The following is a 7,705-nucleotide window of genomic DNA, read 5'->3' on the forward strand; positions in this document are numbered from 1 at the left end:
CCAAGCACCGCCAGGAGTGACCAGGAATAATGGTCACAAGCTGGCAGAGGGTAGATTTAGGCTAGATATCAGGAGGCGCTACTTCAAGATCAGGGCGGCTAGGATCTGGAACCAACTTCCAGCAGAAGTGGTGCTGGCTCCTACCTTGGGGGTCTTTAAGGCGAGGCTAGATGAACACCTTGCTGGGATCGTTTGACCCCAGTACTCTTTCCTGCCATGGCAGGGGGTCGGACTTGATGATCTGCTCAGGTCCCTTCTGACCCCACCAACTATGAAACTATGAGAACAGCTCAGGGCCAAACAGGTGAGGGTTGGGGAACATCTGTATCATTTCATGTGGTCTGTGCTGCTCACTGACCTTCTCAGCAGAAATGACCAGGAGCTTCTGTATTGGGGAGGGGTGGAGGAATTGGCCACTGGACTTAGTCTATAGGTGGAGAAGTAAGAGGACCTGCCCATTAGGTACTTTAATGGTGCACAGATGGGTCATGTGAATAGACTTTGCCTCTACAGGAACTGTAATTCAAGGCCTGCTGTGAGGCACAGAGCACTGCAAACACTGAAGTGCCTAAGGGTGCTTTGGGGGACCTGGCACAAGGGGGTGAGGCCCACAGAAACCCAGTCTGGGGGAAAGACCCTGCTGGAGTGCATGGCCAACTAAGGGGAAGGAAAAACAAATGCATGGGGGTTGTACATTTTGGATGTGGGAAGGCAGGACAGCACTGCTGCACAAAGAGCTCTCCCTTTGAGATGGGAAGGTGGAGGCTGGAGGGGGCCTGGATGTACAGGGACATGCAAGCATGGGGCAGGCAGATTTGCTCCCTGAGGCATGGAGCAAAGGAGGATGATGGTGAAAGATTCCTAACTTCCCAGATGGCTGAGGGAGATAAATACAGCCTTAGGCAGGGAAATCCTATGTTTGTCTGTGGAAGGAAGCAGGGTCCAGGAGCATGAGGTCAAGACAAGGCATACTCCTTGTCTGTGGGTGGCAGAAAAGAGCTGGAGGCTGAAGTAAAGGGACTGGCAAGCTTTCCCATCCCTCCACAGTGCCACCTTCCCACGCCTTCCTTTGGTTCAAACCTGTCACCTAAGACGTGGTCTGCGTGCAATGTGGGTCCTTCACTCTCTACCCTATGCAGCCTATGGGAGCCTATGGTAAGAGAAAGCTGCAGGTGACCCCATAAGCATTAATTTAATGAAAGAAAACAAGCCTTGTCCTCCACTGAGGATTCAAAACCTGCAAATGCCTGCCCAGAGTATCAGTGGGGTCTTATCCCTCACTCTCTCCCTTCCCCACTTGCTGGCCAGGCATGAGCCACAGCTGTGACAAATAGCTGTAACTGTTCTCACAGGGGGACAGCCTTTTTCTCAGAAATCAACTCTTGTCTTGCAATCAGCCTGGATACTAACCAGACAGGCTAGACTTCTGCCTTCATTACCACAGATCACCCATGTTTTGAGGTTCTGGGATTCAAAATGTATACGAATCTTGGCATTACCCAAAAATGAACCTTTATGTTCTCCACACCCGGCCTCTGTGTGTGCATTCAGAGTCCCATCTGCTGACTTGAGTGACTAAGACGTCTCCCTCAGGTTTTGCTCTGGTTAATGAAGCCTGGCTGGCCCGGCAGCAGAAGCAGGGCCAGGGTCTAACCAGGCTCATGTGTCAGCAGTGGATTGCTAACGAAATTTTGAATGGAGAATCTTTGTTCCTAGCGATGTTCCAGCCACAAAGAAGCCCAGCTCGGCTTTCAAACCCCTGGTCTGGCAGTCAGTAAAAACATTGTCTCCCTGTAAGCCGAGCACGCTTGCTCTGAATTGCTGAGAGGCAAAAGCCAAAGCGGCTATTTTTCCTACAGTCTCTTGCCAGAACAGGGAAGAGCTTCTTAGCAGGCATGGCTAAGTATACATTGATGCTGCTTCCCACAAATGGCTATCCCCAAAAGGAACCAAAGGAGGGCTCTGAAGTGAGCGCTCAGTCCACGTGAGTGACGGACTGCAGTGTTTTACAGCGATCTTGAAAAGCTAAGCCGTCCTTTTGCTCTGGCTTGTGTCTGCCTGAATACGTGGAAGTTGACTGCTGACTGATTGCTATAGGGCTGCGTCATCTATCTGATTTGCAGTCCTTAATAGTGGTGCTCTATTTATAGACTGGCTTCATCTAAGGATCTCAGGGGCCTTGCACATGTTAATCTTGATAATTTTCCTTCCCTCTCCCACTCCATGCAAAAGAAGCAACTATTATGGAGGAAGAAAGTGAGGCAGAAAAAGATGCACTGATTTACCCACAGTCAAAGAGTGGACCGGGAGCTGGCCTAGAACAGAGCATAATGTTCTACCTTAATTATTATTGCCATTCTCCCAACTGCCTGTTTCTTAAATTTCTAAAATTTAAAAGAAAAATATGAAAAACCTAAGGCATTTGGTTAAGTGTACTCTGCAGGGAAGAGATGCGACTACTGCTTAAAGAACACCCATGCTAAAGCCTCCTGCAGAATCCATCCAGGCTGTAGAGTGCAAAAAGCCCCCCCACCCCCCGTGCATGTGTAATTGGTTAATTACAGGAACACGAACATCAACAATGATCAAATATTAATGCCACACATTGTGATATTTGTTCAGTCCAGAAAGCAGAAGGCTTTCAGAAAATCCTCAGGCTGTTGACGGTGGACTTTTTAATGAGAGGAGGCTGAACTGATGGACCGTCTTGCTGTGTGATTGGTGGAAAATGGGTCACTTAGCTATTGGGAGAATTATGCACTGCCTCACGGAGTTTCCGTAGATGATACATGTGAGGCCTGCTGTGCTAAGAGAGCCCGCACAAAGGCTTGCAGCCTGGAGAGAGGTGTGCTACACTGCAGGATGTGCCAGATGCACGACCTTGTGCTTTCTAGTACCCATGTGATGGGGGTGGGGTGGGGAGAGGTTGTGAGATGGTCTCTTTTTCTGCCCTTTTTATTCTGTAATCTGTTTCCTTTCCTGTCAGCTTTGAGAACCTGCCCTGCACCCCCACGAAGGAAAAAGAAAAAAAGAGAAAGGAAAAGAAAGCAAGGATAGGTGTCTTGTAACATCCCTAGCAGTTGCCATGGTAATCCAGGCTCTCAGCTTGGCCTTAGCAGGTAAGAGACGGAAGAATCTATTTTCCAAGTTTCTGTTAAAAATGCATCTATAGGTGTCCTTGTTTCTGCTGCAGGAAGATTATTCTGCCTGATTCAGCATCCATAACCAAATGGCTCTTCTGGAAGGCTTTAATGCATCTAAAAACAGAAGATAGGAGCTATTGCTTCCCTGCCTGACCTTGGGAGCAGACTGGCTAGTTAGCAGACTGGTTGTCTTAGTTTCCTCCTAGATGAATGTGGTGTCACAGAATCAGGATTTTTATAGCCAGTATGTGTATGAATACGATGTACACACATCTCATTTGCCTGGAATAGAAGTGCCCACAATGACAGCTCCCTTTGGCCAGAATCCCAGCCCTGTCATGAAGGAGCCAATTCCCTGAGCCTTCCTGTTTGAAAACCAGGGCTTGCTCCTTCAGGCCCGGCCCCTCCCTCCAGCAGATCCTAGTCCACAACTATTCACTAGGGCAGTAAGACTGCAAACACACGTCATAGTTTCATAGTTTGTAGGGTTGGAAGGGACCTGAGCAGATCATCAAGTCTGACACCATGCCACGGCAGGAAAGGATGCTGGGGTCAAATGACCCTGGCTAGGGTAGGAGTGAGCACCACTTCCCTTGGAAGTTGGTCCCAGATCCTAGCTGCCTTTGTGCCACCATAAAAATGTTTATAGCAGCACAAAGCCCAAGCAAACAGATGTCCATGGCCCTTGTTGTGCCTCAAATGCCTGAAATTTTGCCTATGAAAATAGGTAGTAAACATTTATGTTGCTTTTTTGTGTGTGGTAGACATCTGTTTGCTTTATGGCAGGAGAGCACGGGTAGCCAGGAGATGCCTGTGCTCTCCAGCTACCCCAGTCATGTGCTCCTAGGGCTTAAGGGGCCTTATCCTGCATGCCTTGGGAAGTCCTTTGCAGGGGATTCACCAGGTGTGAGTATCACACTGCCGTGCCCCAACTCAGGGCACGTGTTTGCAAACAGGGGAACCCCAGGGTTCCCCCACTTGCAATTATCCTGAAGGATCAGGCTCTTGAAGCCCCAGAAGTAGCAGGGGCCTGATCCCAAGGGACAACAGGCAATGTCTGTCACACAATGAAAGGCCAGCTGTTCCAGGATACAATCTGACACAGCTGATCCTAGCTGAGGACAACATCTGTTTATAGCTTAATTCTCCATTTTGTGCAGCTGTTCGGCAACATGAAGGAACCATGGAAAGGTTTGACTGCCCATCCAGACTGTGACTCCTTCCATGACTGTCTGAATAACCCTACTGCATCAGGTCCTTTCCCTCTTACTAGGGAACGTTTCACAGTGAGGATTTATCTACACCGTGACCAAGAAAGTCATGATAAATCTGCTTACTTTGTGAAGCACAAGTGCATCAAAGCCTGTTTGGATGCTGCCCTTTAGAGGGAAGGTGGCCTTAGTTCTCTGTAGTTTAATCCTTAGGAATAAACTGCTAAACTTTGCTTGTTGGTTCAGTTTTACTGAGTATCCTTGTGTACACAAGCCGTAAGTGCTTATCTCTCAGCAGTCCATAATGTGTGTGATTTTGGCACCTTATGTTGTGTACAATAGCTCCAGAAGATACAGAGGATGTTTATCTTGTTCTCAAAGCAGGAAATCACATAATGCCTTACTTCACTACTGATTTCCATGACTCCATCATCTCTGACTAGTTTCTACCATCCCTTTTTCCCAGGACGTCGGGATGCCTGTACAGAGGCTGTGCTGAGCATTGCAGGCTTTGGGGAATCGCAGGGGGACCTTCCTGTCCAGCTGGGGAAACATTCATTCACTTCCTCTATGGAAGGCCAGAGCAGAGGTCAGAGCTTTGTAGAATTGCCAGGATGTCACACCAAGGACATGCAGGCCAGGACTGTGCTCTGAGCTGCTTTTTAGTGTCTACAATGCTTGAGGAAGAAGGCTTAACAGCTAATCCCATGTGGAAATTAAATGGGTTATCAGGAGAAAGGCAGAAGACAGGGTGGCCTTATAGACTAAATCAGAAAGCCAGTTACAGGGTATGGGGTCACCAAAGAGCCAAAGTTCAAATCAGTTGTGAGTATAGGTTGCTGTCATGTGTCTGCAGAAGTCACAACCCTGCATAGGCTCACAACTGAAAAGAGGGAAGGGTGTAGGTATTCATCTGCTGCTTTTCTGATACCACTGACTACAGCACTGGCCTCACAACTGAGCAAGGGAGACAGGAAAATTCTGGTACAGCTCGAGTCCTTTTATGCCTTGATGCTTCCAGAGCAATGATGGGTAATGGCAGTCAAGGCTTCCTCCTCGCATCTTGCTGCTAGCTATTACATCAAAAACAGACCTGACCACTGTGAGGCTGGCCTTTGTGATCTCAAAGCTGGGCTCCTGCAATGCTCTCTAAGCAGTCTGCTAGTCCAGAGGACAGATGTCCCTGACTTTGGCAATGCTGGCCATACATAGCACATTGTCCCATGCTTTGCTCATGGTGATGGCTCCCTAAGGAGCATTTGCTTACAATTAAACTGAAGGGCCGCAACAGAGATGGTCGTAGTCACCTCAGGGCCTTCTCCTCTCTGGAGAAATACCCTTTTCTGAAGTTACCAACCACCTGGTTGATGAGGCTGGTTACCTAAAGGGGCCAAGGCTTGGGAGCTTGGCATAGGCACAGCTCTCATGGGCTGGGAGGACAAAACCCATGGTGCTCAGTGAATCCAGGAGAGCAAGCACCGCTAAAGTCTGGCTATACCATGCCCCAAGCATGTTTCACCAGGGATGTTTCTGACAATGCTCCACTTGAGAGTGACCACTGGGGAGGACCCCAGAGCAGCTTTACCACTGCATTTATGGTTTTGGGGTATGGGAGTGGGAGCAGGTGTGCTTGGGACAGCTTTGCCAGGACAAGCTGAGGACGTGGTGCAGGTACCCTAATTGCCACATGTCCCTGGGGGGATGCAGGGAAAAACAATAAACAAACTGAGGCTCTGTCTGCACTGCAGTAAGATACCTCAAAAGACAGCTTCCACCAAAAAAAAAAGCCAGTATGTTTCTTTAAAATGTGGATTTGGGGGTCTGGCTTATGGTTTTTTAACCTTAAAGGTTACCCACACTGGACTCATTTGGTTGAGACCTCTTTTAACAGGTTATTTTTCTCATTTTACGTTTAAATATTTTTTTTAACAGAGAAAAAGAAACCCGGTCCTGCACAAACCCAGGAGCCCCTGCATGAAAGTTAGCAGGGGTTGATTCCACACCTGCAGGACTGTGCAGATCTTTGTCCTCTGAGCTAAGGAACTACTCCTAACCTGCCTTGGCTAGTGTGAGGACTTGATGTATGTGGTCTGCCGGTGGGTTACAGCCACTGGCTCTCCAGCGGTACAATCCTGGGGTCGCTTTTGCTCCTGGCTCAGTGCATGGAGGGAGGTCTGAGAAGAAACCAGAGCTTAAAGGTGAGCTACCAGGCACACAGATTTAGTGCAGTTGTTCTGAAAAGCAGTGTGACCAAGACTATGGGATGTTACTGGGCATGTACATTCTTCACAGATCTCCTAAAGTGAGTTCCTACAACTTCTCTAAATTTGTTATAAAAAGGGAAAGGTATCAGACTGCCTTCCACAATAGGGGTATAAGGCCTCGTTCAGTCATAAGGTCAGGCAATAAGTGCCCCCCCCCCTCCCCCCGCATCCAGAAATTGAGTAAAGCTTAAAAAAGAAGTCCCGAGACTTTGAACATGTTGAGTCCATACCTAGTTTCAGCGGTGACAGATGACAGAACAAGGGGCAGCGGTCTCAAGTTGCAGCAAGGGAAGTTTAAGTTGGATATTTGGAAAAACTTTCTCATTAGGAGGGTGGTGAAGCACTGGATCAGGTTACCCAGAGAGGTGGTGGAATATCCATCCTTGGAGGTTTTTAAGGTCTGTCTTGACAAAGCTTTGGCTGGGATGATCTAGTCGGTGATGGTTCTAGTTTGAGCTGGGCGCTGGACTAGATGACCTCCTGAGGTCCCTGCCAACCTCATTTTCTATGATTCTATGTTTGGGATTTTTTGCCATATTTTCTCTGAAGTTGCTGGTGGGGCCTGTGCTCATGTGAGCTTTTGATATCCTAAGGTCAAGGAGACATTTTTAGCAGAAACTGGCACTGCTTTGACTTCAGGAGAGGTCACGTTAAGAACACTACCAAATCCTGTGCAAATTGATAGCGCTGCTTATGAAGTGCACAGAAATACAAGCGGCAGCCAGGACAGGTAGGTGATGACTCTCTTTCTTATATCTAGCTGTTTTCTTCTCTGTAATGAGCCAGTTGCCATGGCATATCTACACACTCAGGTCACTGCTGAAGCTTACTGATGGTAAGTAATATGCCTAAACTTGCTGTGGGGCCACTGAGTGCTGCTGCTCTCAGCTGCTAGATCAAGCAAGACTCCTGTGGTCATACCCCTCCTAACCACAGTGCCTACTATCAGCATGATTGAATATTCCCAGACACACTGGAGTGAGACCTAGGACTGAGATCTCCCTTGTACAGGGCCTAATCCAAGGAATGTGCAACTCCAATGATGTAACACCATTTTACTTCTGAAGGAGAGCACTGAGGCAGGGCC

The 7,705-nt window shown here is 48.2% G+C and overlaps 1 long non-coding RNA gene across 1 annotated transcript; it reads left to right on the top strand.

Moving 5' to 3' along the window:
* Window positions 1-2,900: 2,900 nt before the first annotated feature.
* On the top strand, window positions 2,901-7,327 carry LOC109287055. The gene is made up of 3 exons (XR_002094754.1): window positions 2,901-3,119; window positions 6,287-6,552; window positions 7,212-7,327. It is a non-coding gene; the product is annotated as an uncharacterized LOC109287055 (long non-coding RNA).
* The last annotated feature ends 378 nt before the right edge of the window (window positions 7,328-7,705 follow it).

The sequence above is a fragment of the Gavialis gangeticus genome, unplaced genomic scaffold (assembly GCF_001723915.1).
Source record: "Gavialis gangeticus isolate Ggan-Ray unplaced genomic scaffold, GavGan_comp1, whole genome shotgun sequence".
Classification (NCBI taxonomy): domain Eukaryota; kingdom Metazoa; phylum Chordata; order Crocodylia; family Gavialidae; genus Gavialis; species Gavialis gangeticus.